Source organism: Lutra lutra, chromosome 9, assembly GCF_902655055.1.
Source record: "Lutra lutra chromosome 9, mLutLut1.2, whole genome shotgun sequence".
NCBI lineage: Eukaryota > Metazoa > Chordata > Mammalia > Carnivora > Mustelidae > Lutra > Lutra lutra.
In genome coordinates this window covers 1533010-1548230 of record NC_062286.1, presented here as the reverse complement: position 1 = coordinate 1548230, position 15221 = coordinate 1533010, and positions in this window count along the sequence as shown.

The window sequence follows — 15221 nt, the reverse complement described above, 5'->3', positions numbered from 1 at the left end:
TGTGCCTCCTCTGAAAATGAGCACGTGACGGCTGTCTCTGTGGCTTCCGGAGCCGACCTTGGTCACCATGGAGACGCGCATCCTGCTGGAGCTGCCCACAAAGCCTGTTCCTTGAGGCTTCACTTCCCTTTTCCCTTTCAAGGACCCTCTATTCATAACCACTTTTGAAACCCAACAAGTGGGAAATGTCACGCAAGAGGGATGCAGTTCCGGGGTCGCCGAGGACGCCTCCGCAGTGTCCCAGAGGGCGGAGACACGGCCGTCGCTTGACAGGCACTTTCACTGCTGCCCCCACCCCCGAGAATAAATTACGCCTTTCAACCAAGTCAGATTTAAGCACAAATTTGGTCATGGCTTCGACCGTCTGCTTCTCTGGGGTGGCAGTGTGGAAAGAGCAGTGCCCCTGTACAGAGTGTGACAATCCTCAAACATGCATGCTTTTGGGGACAGCAAAGGGACTTGTCTCAAGACTTCTGCACAGCTCCTGCTTCAGAAGCCCCATCGGGGGCAGAGGTGGGGTAAGGGCAGGCCCCCGTCGAGTCCTGTATCACTGGAGGCTGAGTGGACCAGAAACGGCTTTCATGTCACTCAAACCCCAGTGTTACCAAATTGTCCTCTCCGGCTTTGTAGTTACACGGGGGTGGGGGTACACTTCCCTTTCGGGGGCTCCCAGCATTGGGTAGATCAGGCGGGGGAGACGCTGACTCTGGCTCTGTCCAGCACCCCCAGGGAGCCAACTCAGGCGACTTGCCTTCTCAGAGGTCCCTTTTCTTACCAATAAAGTATCTCTGTGTGTTTCCAGAAGTCGGAAATATGAACCAGACACGCAGGAGCACGTCATACCTGCGGCACTGATTTGCCGATCGTTACCGTTTTCACTCCTACTGGCACGCAACGATGCTGGCCATTTCCTCACACTCCCCCCGCCTGAATTAGTGTAAAAGTAATTTTTGACCCATTTTGGATTGGAAATACAGCATTATTCTGAATTGCATGTCTTTAATTTCAGCTTCGAATAATAATCCAGGCATTGAAGGCTGTAAATTTGTTCTGACGACAGATTTTGTTGCGTGGACATTCGTCTGTGGTTTCCTCACGGCCAATCTCCAAGCGCTCCGTGGTGGTGGTTTCCTGTGTTTCTTTAGCTGAAAGATTACTTAGTTTAGGAGTTTGTTTATTTGTTTTATTTTTTGCAAATTCACCTTTATCTTTTTGGCTTATTCAGAAGTTCTTTCTCAGTTTTTTCCCCCTGAGGTACAGGTCATATCACGTGCCCTCAGTGGGAGCTGTGCTGTGGCAAGACGAGAGTGGTCCCCTCGGTTACTCGTGACGTAACTCTCGTGTTCTCTAGCCCTCGTTACTGTTCGCCGGCTTCTCTTGCGATGCTGTTTACGCTCCCTGACCTGCCTTTGCTGATCTCTTACCTGCGAGCCCTGCTCCCATCATCCTGGTGTAGGCGAATCTCTTCTGGACTGACTTCTTATTTTCTCACTTTAAAGAAATTTGTCATACTTGTGCTTTCTGTGTTTCCTGTTGTTGTGATTGTTTGAGTTTTCTTCTTGCATTTTGATAGATAGAGTGCTTTTGTCTATCTCGGAGAGGACAACTGTTTCTTCGGAGCTCAGCACCAAGAATGTCTTCCTGCTCATTTCTCAGCACAACGAGGCACTCGGCGCACTTTCCAGCGAGCCCTTGCCCGTGAGCCGTCATCTCCGGTCCCGACTATTGATAGCGTGCTAGGTCAGCATGTTAGTGATCAATGGTTCCATTATCTCCATTACCTTTTAAGAATGAGGCCAGTCTTTCTGCTCATTCTGTTGCTTAATCTCCCTCTTTTATACTCTGTCCTGCAGCTCTAAATTCTCCTCGGAATTGATGGTTTAAAAACATATTTCTTTTAACAAAGGTATATAAACCTGTAATTTCTTTGCTTTTCCGGCAAGATCTTTTTATCACTTGAATTTGAATATAAACTTTTGTCAGTGATATTCTTTGAGAATGTAAGATTATTCAAGTACATGCTATTTAAGTGTGACCTGGTTTTCTTCATTTATAGGTAATCTTTCATCTTGTCGGTAACATGGCACAGTTTATAAGAATACAAAGAATGAGAACATAAGAACATAGGTACGAAATCAACATATCTAAGATTTTTATTATTTTTTTTCCGTGATATTTAATGATCTTTCTTGCTTAACACTTGAGCCTCTCTTTGGCCCTTAGATATACAGTCAGGCTTTTGAGTTTGTATGTTGTTTGCTTCTGGAATTCCTCAGTTAGAGCTTGCACACTTGTTTCTCTTAGATTTCGGGTCTCCCTCTCTTGTCGCTTTCATGGTTCTCGTTCCTTGCTTTAGTTTTCTGAAAGTTTCAATCTACCTCTTCTGCCTCCACTGCAGTCTTCAGTGAAGACGGGTGTCCGTGTGACTTACGTATTCGTTCCTGTTCTGGATCACGGCTCCACGTCTAAGGGCCACATGTTCTTTGAATTTTACTGAGGCCACAAATCAGGGCATTCAAGTGTCCCCGCAGTAGACCTGTGTCATTGAATGACTCCTGGGTGCCCCTGGCTGGAGCCTGGGAGAGGTGGGCCCTTCCTGTAAGTCAGCAGAAATCACCTTTAGCCTGGTCCACGCGAGGGGCTCAGAGGGCATTCTGGAAGGAGTGGAGGGCCTGGAGTTTTAAGAAAGGGTTTGTAGGCGGAAGGACATCTTCCTGGTGTTTGCGTCCACACAAGCCCATCCTGCGACTCGAGGGTAAGACGGCAGTAGAGGGGCCACCAGCGTGGGGGCAGATCCTGGGAGCTTCTGGGCCCGTCCTGAGACTTCCAGCTACGTGACTTTTTCCAAACCCCTTCTCTCCGGTTCTCGCTTCGTCCGTGTGTGAAACGGGCCAAAAGAAGCAGTGTGTGTGAGCGTCTGGCTCAGCGAACAGTTCCAACTCCACATGCACAGGTTGATCATCGAGGTTTGGGAGTGAAGATCCTGAGATGGGCGGGACCTGACTGGAGGCTTGTGTGGGGGTCGAGAAGCAGGTACTGAGTAGAAATCATGGTTCATCACGCGCCATCTTCTTCTGGCAAGAGCGTACTCTGATGTCTCTTAGAAGCCAGTGGGTCGCGGCGCTGCCTTCTGGTGGGGCCGCGCTGTCCGTGGAGCGCTCCTTACTTTCCTCCACCCCCGCGCACGCTCTTCTACCAAGGTGGTGAGTGGGGAGCCCCTCGCTGGGCCCGTGCCTGCCCTGGCCACGGGGTTTTGCTCACAGCCACAGGGGCAATGCCTCCCCTGTTTTAGGCTGCACGGGCTCCGAACTGTTACAAGGGCTTCATTAAATCCTGTTTTTCTTACCACAGGCAGGAAACAGGAAGCGATCTGACCAGAGCCCTGCCCCAGTTATGATCAGATTGGGGAAGTCCTCTCGGGTAAGCACGTTCTGCCCAGCTGTGCATCCCGCTCCGATGGCGGTAGCAGCGGGGGACCGTCTGACTCACCGGACGGGCACCCTGCTCCGAGTGGCCCATAGTTCTTTCCAGGGGCTTCAGAGGCTGCTCTCTGAGCCCCAGGCCCCTTGCTCCTCTCACGACACGTAAATCGCGGCTTCAGAAGGGAAATGGTTGCTTGGCTGCAGGCAGGCCCCATACACGTAATTTTAAAAACTGAATTCTATCACTTAGACTGTGCTTTGTTTTTGCTTTTTAAAAGGAATCCTGGTCGGATGCTTTGAGAGTGAAACAAAGCGTGCTCTGAGCAGGGTGCGGGCAGATGCCCAAGTAACGAAGGAGGTATCCGGCCCTAAGCTGTGGGATGGGGCTTCGTGAGTGGGCGGCGGAGCCCTGGGTCTGCGTCCCGGCTTCCCCGTGTTCTGGTTCCCAGGCGTGCGAGGGTTGACGAGGCCCTGGGGCTGTGCTGGTAGATCACTCAGTGCGGTTTCCAGCCCCCTCTCCACACCACTCCTCACCACTAAACACACCTCAACAGTGTACCGTCTCTTTTCTCTTTCCCACAGCGGACTGTTTGCGGTGCAAACCCTTACTTTTGTCTTAGATTTTATGCAGTGAAACGAGCACGGTCCAGGTGTCTGTTACCCCATGACAGAGTAGGTTATTGGCATAAAGTGAAATGAAGGAAAAACTTACAGCTTCCCCACTGGGTTCCAAAGGCCAGCAGTGCCTGCAGGGCACGTGGTTCCCACACCTCACTGTCCCTTGAGATGCCTAGCACACATGCTATAGACGCATGTCTATGTACTATGGGGCACTTCAGGTAATTCCTACTTTACTTGAATTATAACTTGCAAAAGTTATTCCTGTAATCACAGGTTTAAACTACTAAATAAACAAATATCCCTAAGAAGCACCTTTCAGAATGTGTCTCCTTCACTTCTCCTACATGTGCCTTTTCCTGAAGACACTCGCGTCCTTCGCTCCTCGGGAGAGCAGGACAAAGGAGGATTTCCTGGAATCTGAGGTTGGGTGTGTTGGAAAGGGGGTGGGTCCTTTGGCAACGCTGTGAGCAAACAGATAAAGTGAGGTCAGTTGATTTTCTTCCGCATTCCGATCCTCCAAGCATTACCCACCAGCCCGTCTGACATGCTAAGCCTTTGCATGAAGAACAGAAGGGGGTTGACGGGCCCCCGTGGTTCATCTGACTCATCTGCCAGATTTCAGGCACATCCATCTTTTTTTTAAAATTAATTTATTTATTTGAGAGAGTGAGAGAGCAAGGGGAGGGGCTGAGGGAGAGAGAGAATCTTTTTTTTTTTTTAAAGATTTTATTTATTTATTTGACAGACGGAGATCACAGAGAAGCAGGCAGAGAGAGGGGAGGAAGCAGGCTCCCCGCTGAGCAGAGAGCCCAATGTGGGGCTCGATCCCAGGACCCTGGGATCATGACCTGAGCCGAAGGCAGAGGCTTAACCACTGAGCCACCCAGGCGCCTCCTAGAGAGAGAATCTTTTTTTTTTTTTTTTTTTTTAATTTTTTATTTTTTTTTCAGCATAACAGTATTCATTATTTTTGCACCACACCCAGTGCTCCATGCAATCCGTGCCCTCTACAATACCCACCACCTGGTGCCCCCAACCTCCCACCCCCCACCCCTTCAAAATTCTCAGATCGTTTTTCAGAGTCCATAGTCTCTCATGGTTCACCTCCCTTTCCAATTTCCCTCAACTCCCTTCTCTCTCCATCTCCCCTTGTCCTCCATGCTATTTGTTATGCTCCACAAATAAGTGAAACCATATGATAATTGACTTAGAGAGAGAATCTTAAACAGACTCTGCATTGAGTGCAGAACCTGACACGGGGCTCAAGGTCATGACCCTGAGATCAAGACCAGAGTCAAAACCAAGAGTCTGATGCCTAACCCAACCGTGCCACCCAGAAGGCCTGGGCATTGCCATCTCGAAGGTGCCGGTGTTTGGGGACAGAATCTTTTCTCCACTCTCTCCTATGCTACTTCCCCACGCTAATACCACTATAGCCCCAGCTGGTGGTACTGGGAGACCGTGGGTGGAGAAAAGAGGGCCCAGGAGCTCCTGGAGAGCTGGTGGGGACTGCAGGAGGCCATCTAGCCCATGGAGAGTCCAGGAGGGTGGCTCCAGCAAAGGGTGATTATGTTCTCTTCCCTTTGACAATATCTGAAAAGAGGTTAATGACTTGTAGCCAGATGAGCGCCAGCCCTGTGTTGCCTGTGGGTTTCCAGAGGATGCTGTGGGGGGGAGGTTTGGGACCCAAGCGAGCAGGGATGCAGGTCGTATGGTGCCTGGTGTTAGTGGGTTGACTAAGGCAGTCAGGAAGAGTCCTGCCTGCTTTTGTGACTCGGGGCTGGGAGGCCAGACCCAGAGCAGCCTTGAAGTCACAACCGCGGCTGGCAGGGAGAGCAAGGGGAGTGACAGGCAGAGGCCACAGTGGCGCTCAGTGTGTATGTGGTGGATGTGTCCGGTGGAGCAGACACCAAGTCTGCCTCAGGGAAGGGCAGACCAGAGGCGCTGGGAGCTGCTTGTGGGATGGTTGCGAGGTCACAGATGAGGTAAGATATCCGAAACGTCCCCCACGATGGCTGGAGGAAGTGGTGCACAGCCTCGGGGGGCTTCGGGCAGTGTCTGCTGTTAATAAAGGTTTCTGATGTGCTTTATGGTCCCACAGACATTGTCTATTGTAGATATTCCCAGCATGACTGGGGAACTGGGAACTAGTTCTCCCAGAAAGTGTATCCTTGTAACTAATTCCCCGGGCGAATCTCTGACAGTTTTTACCAGTGGAGGAGCCTTCCAGCACTGTTCTCCAGCACTGCCCATGTGCTGAGGGTGGGACCGTGTCCCCCAGAAACCTAGCCTCCGGTGTCAAAGAATGTGACCTTCCTTGGAAATAGGGTTGTTGTGGGTATAATTAGTTAGGAGGAGACCATTCTGGAGTGGGTGGGCCCTAATCCAATATGACCGATGCCCTTATAAAAAGAGGGACATCTGAACACGGAGGAGTGGAAGGATGGCCATCTGAAGTCGTGTGGCCGTGGAGGCAGACACTGGGGCGACACATCCCTGTGCCAGGGAACGGCCCCACGATCTCCCGTGTTTGCCCGAAGCTCAGGGACGAGCCCGGAGCTGCTCTAGAGAACCACCCCACTGGTATCTTGATTTCAGGCCTCCGGCCTCCGGGGCCGTGCTGTGGACACATTTGTGTCTCGTTGTGCTCACAGGATACTGGGCTTTTCCTTGTAAAGCATCAGCAGCTGGTGGTGTAGTGTCCGTTCCGGTGTCTTCCTTCCATGGTGTGGTTTGTCTCCTGGACAGACAGGCCTCCTTCCCCTGAAGTCAGCTCAGCCAGCACCGAGCGATCACACCAGCTGGGGTTAATGCTTCTTAGACGCTGCAGAAGGGAGAAGCGGTCGATGGGGTGAAGGGGTAGTGACACATCGCAGGCACGCACACGTGCACGTTAACCTTCGGATCAAAACCTTGTTTTGTTACTTCTGGTAATCCTGGATGAAATCTTGGGAGATTTTCAAGAAGTTTTCGGCTACAGCTGAGCTTCCGGTAGAACGCCCGTGAGCGTGCCCCGTGGGTTCTGTTGGCGCTCAGCGCCACCGGCCCTCCGCAACCCCTCTGTGCTGCCACACACCCCGCACCCACCTGCTCACTGGGCTCTAGCTGCGTTGTGCCAGGGGAGGCCCTAGCAGGGAATTGGTGGCGGTGTGGGGGTGCAGGCTGCGTGGGTCCAGCCACCCCCACGGGGTGGTGGCGGGCGGCTCTGTCGCAGGCCCGCAGCTCCAGTCCAGGGCCTTCGGGCTTCCCGCTCTCCGCGCTCCTGCCCGTATTCCCTCAGCTCCTCCCAAACTCCTGTCAACAACTCCCTCTGTCCAGACTCTCTCTGGGCGAGACATCTAGACTGGCTTCTGAAAGCTTCCCACGAAGACATGCGATGTAATTAAATTCTATTCCCACATACCATCATATCATTTAGGGAATCCTATCGGCTTTGTGATAAATAGCACCTAAATTCTTGGCTTTGTGTCTCCAGGAAAAGGACTATGTCTGAGCGTGAGTTTTCTCTTCTGTAAAATGAGGTTATAGACATATGACGTGTGTGTGTGTACCTGTGCGTGTGGATTCCTCTGTGTGTAGGGTTACAGATGCCATTGAAGAAGATGGTGTAAGTAAAGTTACCACACCACACTCAGATACAGAGAGAGCTCACGTTCACACTCAATAAATGTCAGACCACTTCCCAACGTGCTCTCTCCTTCCCCTGAATCATTCACGTCTTTCGTCTTGTGCGGTCCCGCAGGGCTAGGACGTCAGTCCTGGGAACTCTGGGTCACATCATCCTAACTCCTGAACCAAGGCATTTGCTTTGTTTTGGCTTCAGGGGGAAAATCGACGTTTCTGGGTGAGTTATTTTCTTAGTGACTATTCAGAATATCGTCCAGAAATAGGTCTTGGTCCACTGACTACCCAGGAGTCCATGTGAGTGATGCCGTCATCCTTCACGGGGAAGGTGAGGACAGACAGGGAGGGGACATGTGTGAATCTGGACTCACTTAGGGCAGAGCTGGGCACATGAAGACACTCAGTGTTTTTGAATCATCATTTACTGAGTTAATGGATGGAGGTACACAAGGCAAGATGGACAAAACGGTTGTGAAGGGGAAGGAAGATGGGAAGCAGACAGGGGAGTCAATGGCAGTCCTCACAGTGCTTGGATGTCCACAGCGCTCTAGAGTTTATAAAGTGATTTCCCCACTCTCCCATTTCATTACGGTGACAACACTCTGAGGTATGTGGGAAAAGAAAGCTCCATGTCCTGATTTTTATTTTTTGATGAAGAAATTGAGGCCCAAACTAGTTGAACACATTTCCTGCGGACCCATAGCTGGTGGCGATGCAGTTAACACTCTGGGATCGGACCGCGTGTAAGGCACCCTTCGGTGGTTTCTGGGCACCATTTTCTTCAATCATCAAATCAATCCATAGACCTGTTAGACTCGTGTTCCCCTCACACAGGAGGAGACTGAGTGTGAGGAGTTCTCTCGGGGAGCACAGTGCACGTGGAGTCCCTCAGGCACCTGAGAACATAGTCTGTCTGGGTCCTGACCTCAGTGCAACGCTGTCAGCCATAGAGTGGGGTCACCACGGCAGGGCAGGGATCCTAAAGCAAGCATCGCTCTCCATGGGTCTGTGGGAGAAAGAGTTCAGTCCCAATGTCCAAGCAAGCTCAAGGGTTTTCAGCTGCGTCATGTCTTAGGGAGACTAAAGCATTTCCACTCACGCGAAATCTGTAAGAACAATTTCAGCCAGCAATGACCAACTAGGAAATACAGCAGAATGTGAGCTTCTATTCACAGTAACAGGCACAGCACTCAATGATCAAACAATATCAAACATCCAAGACCTTTGTGAAAATATTTTTAAAAAATCCATCAAGCGACATGACACTAGATGGGCAAAAAAGCCAAGATATATACCATATTCATGGTGGAGGCAGCTTGGCAGTGTGAAGATGTCTGTTTTCCCCTAGTACGTCTACTGGTGTGATGTTCTTCCAATATGAAATTCTAGTGTGACTATTTTAAAAATCAAAGTATTTCTAAATTTATGGGATAAGAAATGTCCGGAATAAATAAGATACCTTTGGGCAAAAATAAGGGGGGAGGATTAATCTGTCAGATACTGGACACTCTAAAGTAGTAAGGACAGCTGTGCATCTGCTGGAGGACCGGACCCACAGCAAGTAGGCTTCAGAAATGTGTGGCCACCGTGGCCTCGTGCCTCAGCGAGGAGCATGGAGGGAAGTCTGTGAGAGGTCTGTGGAGAGAAGGCAACTGGGGCTGCAGCCTCAGACCACACCACGGTCCCCCTAGAAGGACCGAAGACACACATGGGGCAGATAAGACCATGGAGGCACCTGAAGAAGATGCGTGCGTCTTTACCACGTGGGTAGGGCAGGGTGTGTGAGCCGTACTTGAGGGGCACAAACCGTGATGAAGCGGGGTGGATTTCGCACCTCGAAGTTCACCTTTCTGTGTCTGAGCAGATGCTGTGGGACAAGCAGATGTGCCTGAGCAGGTAGGAGGCATCTCCAACCTCTGAAAGTGATAGGGGAGTACCATCCAGAATATACAGTCAACGTCTCCAAATGAAGGAGAACCAGAGGACTCTCAAAAGCAGTGTGCACAGAAAATGAACAGGCAGTTCAGAAGGGCAGAGACCAGGTGCCCAAAAGACCGTGAAGAGACACCCAACACATGTGTCATCTGGGACAGACCACTTGGACCGACATAGGCCTCTCGTTCTACACCCATCGGACTCCCAAAATTCAGAGACTCTATACATCCAGTTGCTGGTGAAGGACGGGTGGAGAGAGCGACCCGCATGCCGCGCGCGGCGATGGGCTGGGACGGGCTGGGGTACCCAGTCAGAGGACGTTTGTGTACTGCATGGCCTGGAGACCCCCACGTGGCATGGGGCAGGTGCGTGGTACTGTGGGATGCTGGCCCCCGAGCGTGCGTGGCTCAGCACAGTGGCAGGTGGGGCGCTGGAGGCGTGCCATAGGACACCAGCATCCGTGGGGGCCGAGGGCAGCCCGTGGCCACATGGTCCACATGCAAGGCCCGGTTTGGTGAACCACGTAAGGAACAGCAAGGTCTGCAGCCCCAAGCTAGAAGGTCATTAAAACCGTGAGTGGGCCAGTCGGTCTGCATGTTTGTGGTGAACAGATGCGTATTTAAAGACAGAAATCAAATACTGGAAGGGGGAAGGGCAGAGGTGGGAAAGGATCAGGTGGTTGATTTGGGGAACGAGCTGGGAAAATATAAAAATAAACCAAAGGCGGGTGTTTCCGCATCGTTTGTGAGGGCTGCAGCACACAGGGCAAGAATCCTGTCAAGTCCTGGAGGAGGGAGGGGCACACAGCGAGAAGCGGGTAAAGGGGACAGTCCTGGGTGTCCGTTTGTGACCACGGGGGTCGGCCCTCTGCCCCATGGCTGACAGAACACACACCCAGTGTGAATCAGGCAGACGGACAAAACTTACATCATCCCCACTAAACTAGGTAGGTCAGTTGAAGACACAAACACTGCGTCATGGGACCTGGTGAGGAAACGTGTGAGTCCCGGTGGGCGCTCCGAGGAAGAGGCTGGTTCACCGGCCAGGAGTGAGAGAACGCGGGCCAGAGGCTCAAGTGGGAAGGGGCTGCCTCGTGGGAGACTGTGCAGAGCGGGTGGCCACGGGGCTGGGTGGCGCAAGCATGGAGCAGGTGACCTCCTGTGCTGTAGGAAGGCAGCGGTGGCGCGCACAGCGGCGGGGGAGTGTGTACCGGGGTCCGGGACGGACCGCCGGGCGGGGACGGACGGAGGTGGGAGTCCTGTGTTTTGTTTGACCTCCTTCCTTCCCATAACTGAGGTTCGTTTTTCATAATCAGATGTTGAATGTTGGGAGTGAGACTTCACGTGTGCCGTACGGGAGAGAACGTGCACACTTGCCGGGGCTGAGACGCACCTGAGAATCGCACTTACTTTAGGGTTTTTTTCTAAACAATTTAAAATCGGTGCTTTCTAATGAAATCCTCCAAGGAGCTGCGCTGGGGGGAGCGGGGGGAGCCCTGCGTGGTCCTGTGGGTACACCCTGCCCGCGGGACAATGCGCTGGGGACGTCCACCCACAGGGCGCCGGGTCCCACGGAGAGCTGATGGCAGAGTGCCGAGACACGGGGGCCTCCTGGCTGCGACCCGGCCCTCCCCCACCCTGTCAGATGGCAGCTCCACCCGAACGCGGCTGGGGTCACATGAAACGGGTCCGCTTTCACAGGGACGGATCAACAGCCGTGTTCCGTGAGGACCTTGTCAAAAGGACTGACTCTCGCGTGCGGAAGTTCCCTCCCCACGTGACGATCAGCTCTGGATGGTTTGATTTGCCACCAGGGCTAGTTCCTTGACACGATGCCCTCATAGACGCCAGCCCTGCAAAGAGTGTCATCAGCTCTACCACCCTGTAGCGACGGTGGTGCAGGCAAATGGGCAGAATGTCTGCATTTCCGCAGGATAAGTGAAGCCGCCGAACGCACTGGGCACCGCGGCCCGGGTTCTTGGCTGGGGGGAGGGGCGAGTGCCCTTGGCGGCTCCGGCAGTAGGTGCCCGGGAGCACCAGGCCCCAGCCGCAGAGCATGAGTGGGAGCGACTGGCATGAAATATGCATTTCTGGGACAGGTGCCGTGTGGGACTCAGGGACGGAGCGATCTGGCAGCCTCTGCCCGCATCCCCCACACCTAGAGCTTTTGCTTGAAAGGGAGAAGGAGTGATTTTAACTCAAAACATGTTGTCACTTTGTGTTAGAAAAAGGTGAGAGGGAATCATGGTTGACAGGTGAGCCACAGATGAAAGGAACAATTTCGTGTTCCTCCTTGGAGCCAGCCGTGCCTGGCTGATGGAGCGGTGATGGGAAAATCTTGCCAAAGGAAATACTTGCTTCCGGCTACACTTGCTGGAAGCACCAGCAGTGGGGACAGCAGAGCGAGGGAGGGCTGCCCCCCCACCTCCCGACCCCGCTGGGCCACCCCTCCCCCGCTGGCTGGGCCCTGGCACAGGGAATACGTCCCAGGGCTGTTGGACTGAGAGGCACTGGAGCAGCCAGGCTGGGAGGCGGTTGGAGCAGGCTGGGACGGCAGCCAGTGGATGGGCAAGGATGGGGCCGAGCCTTGCTTCTAGAAAGGCCCAGACGTCTGTGCCAGGGCAGTCACTGGGGTAGGATCAGGTCCTCCAGGCCCAGGGTGGGGAAGCCAGAGGCCCGGGAAGACACTGGGGTGGCTTGTGGTTCTCTTCTATCCACTCCGGGGCTCTGGGGGTCCAGGAGCTTGGCCCCTGTGGCAGCCACAGGGCCCCGAGGTAAAGGCTGATGCCAGCTCTGGAGGGACCGAGGGGTCCTGGGGGTGTGCCTCTAGGGATAAATCCCAAGTCATGGTCTGAGGGAAGAAATAATTCTCGGCAGGTCCTGACCCCGCAGTTTCTCCTGGGTGAGATTCCGTGGGAGAAGGGCTTCCTGCAGGAGCGGGCACTGGGCAGAGGACGCAGCCTCCCAGGGCGGCAGTGGGGGTGGGGGGTTCCGGGGAGGGAGAGCAGCCCGGGGCGGGTCCGAGCCCTGACGTCCGTCTGGGTGCTGCGGCCCTGAGCAGGTGCCTGCGTCAGGAACCGGCTCCTCTGTGGTAACGAGGGCGGCCGGGAAGCGGGAGTGAACGCGGATTGGCATGTGGGGGATGCCCTTCGTGAAATACGTAGCCGGGGGCTGGGTTCCGGGGGCCTTCGCCTGGACCCTCCTGCCAGGAGCCACTCAGCACGGCGGCCCCCACGGAGTGCTCTGAATCCCATCAGCCGGGCGGGAGCTGCCGGGAGCCCGAGATGCACGACCTTGAGAAGCAGCCTGCCTCCGGGCAAGGATGCACCTAAATCATCCTGGGAAAGCCTCCGCGTCTGCCTGCGGCTTTGAGGTCGTCAGGCTGCAGCTCCAGCACCCCTGCCAGCCGCTAGGCATGCTGCCTTAACCCTTGCAGGGGGAAGGCCCGCGGGCTCGGGAGGCTCGGGGGGCTGGAGCTGCTCCCTGGCGACCCTCTTCTACCAGGAGCCCCTGCATCTCGGGGCTGGGCGCCGTCCCGGTCGTGGTAATTGTGCCCGGCCCCCCTTGGATCTACAAAGGCACAGTCTGCTCCTCCTCGGGGGCGAGTCACATTATTTGTTGTGGGGACTCTCTGGGCTGGCTTCCTGGTGCCGGAATGCGGCTGTCCTCCCAGGGGCACCCCCTGCCCGGCTGTGGCCTCCTGCACACTGGGGAGATGTCCCCTGTCCCCTGTAGCACCTAGAACTGCCTCAGCCATTCTGGAAACCTGGAAGGGCCATTTTCGTGCTCAACTCAAATCCTTCAAACGACAACGTGGAAAGCGTCGGATCTCCCGGAGTAGATCGTGTGTTTAATGCGCTGTCTGAGGGGCTCGCTAGGTTGCAGTGCCGAAGAGAGGTGTGTGCCCGCTTCATGTACGCACGGCATGCAAGTGCGGGGCCCGCGGTGTCGCCGGAGGCCCGTGAGATCCCGCAGAGACCCGGAACCGCACCACCTCGGCTGATGGTCACGAAGAGGGGCAGGCAGTGGGGCCGGGCTTGTCAGGAGGCTGCAGGAGCGCGGCCAGAGCGCCCTCCCCATTGGGGCGTGGGGGCTCCGGTGGGGCTGGGGAAGCAGGGGCTTCAATCGCTGGCCCCGAGCTGCTTTGCGGTGGTCCTGGTGCCTCAAATACTAATCAGCTCCCGACTTCTGAACCGCTCTTGGTAGGCAAAGAAGAAAACACAGAGAAAGAAAGCCAGGCCGCAGCCGGTGGAGGGAGGCCTTTCATTTCTCTCCGGGGAGGGAGAGCAGAGGGCCCCGCAAGGGCGGCCGGCGGGGGCAGCCCAGGTGCATGGGGGCCGCGCCCCTCCTGTCTGCCCTGTGACTGTGCGGACACGGTGACGCCCCAGCCTGGCCCTCGCCGAGGAAAGCCGCGACTTTTTATCGGATTTTTTCAACGTCTTCAGTGACCATAAGGCAGAGAGCTCAGGCAGGGTGTTTACTCAGGACACGAGTTTGGGGGAAACTCCTTGCAGGACATGAGACCTGTTTCTGTCCCTGCCCCTCCTCGGGGTCACGTGGCCGCACGTGGGAAGGAAACTCGGCTGAGGCCCCCGGGCCGTGGGGAGGACAGGCACCCTGGTCTCCTGGGTCCTGCGTCCGCTCAGCCCAGGGGAAGGAGGGCAATGAAGGTCCTGGAGCCCATGGCTGGCCGGACGCCTGCTAGACCTTCCCTGGGGGTCACACCGGGTCACCTCACTGGATCCGCAGCTACTTTGGGGGTTGACCTTGCGAGCTCATTCCCCCACAGGCTCTCCACTAAGGATCCCCTGTGCCGGGTGGGGTCCGCTGCCCTGGGCTGCCCCTGGTGGCATCTCCAGCAGACCCTTGCTTTGGTTCCCATGTCCGGCACTTGCCGGCCGCCACCTCCACCCGCAGGGTAGTCAGTAGGCCTGGCATCCCCACCTGGCGCGGGCACAGCACGGCGGCTCACACCTTCCTGACGTCGATGGTATGTCCTGTCTCTCTTCCTCTCCTGGCCACCATGCTGGACTTCTTGACCCAGATAGTCCCTGCAGAGAGATGCCATGTGCCTTTTCCTTTGTGCTCACACCCCAGCCCTTCCCTGGTTCCCCGCCCCCAAGCTCTCCCTGACTGTTGGCTGACCTCTCCATGGCCAAACTCCAGACAGGCTCTGCTGAGCCCAGCGAGGCCCCATCCTTGGGCCTGTCCTCAAGAGCCCAGTTCTGGCAGGAATCCCACCACGTCTGTTTAGCCCAAATCCTTCACTGATATCTGGCCACGTCCCCTATTCCCCTGCCCCTGGTGAGGTCTGACAACCCGCCTGCCGCCAGCAAGGACACCCCCAACACTCACTTGACCGCCCGTCCCCCGGCCCGCACACTGCTCCTGGTCTGTGAGTCCCCCTTCCCCTGCTGTCCTCGGGCTGAGCCCCATCTCTCTTCCCGGCTGTGCAGCGTGGCTGCCGTGGTCCTATGCCCATCACCACGTCCCCAGTCAAGTCTGCCTTATCCGAGCGTCTGGACAGTGTTCCCTTCACACTGTGGGACAACTTTGTTTCTTATTCTGTTACGTCCTGCTTGGCTGGCCCAGGGGGTCCATGATTTTGGGGTGCATAATT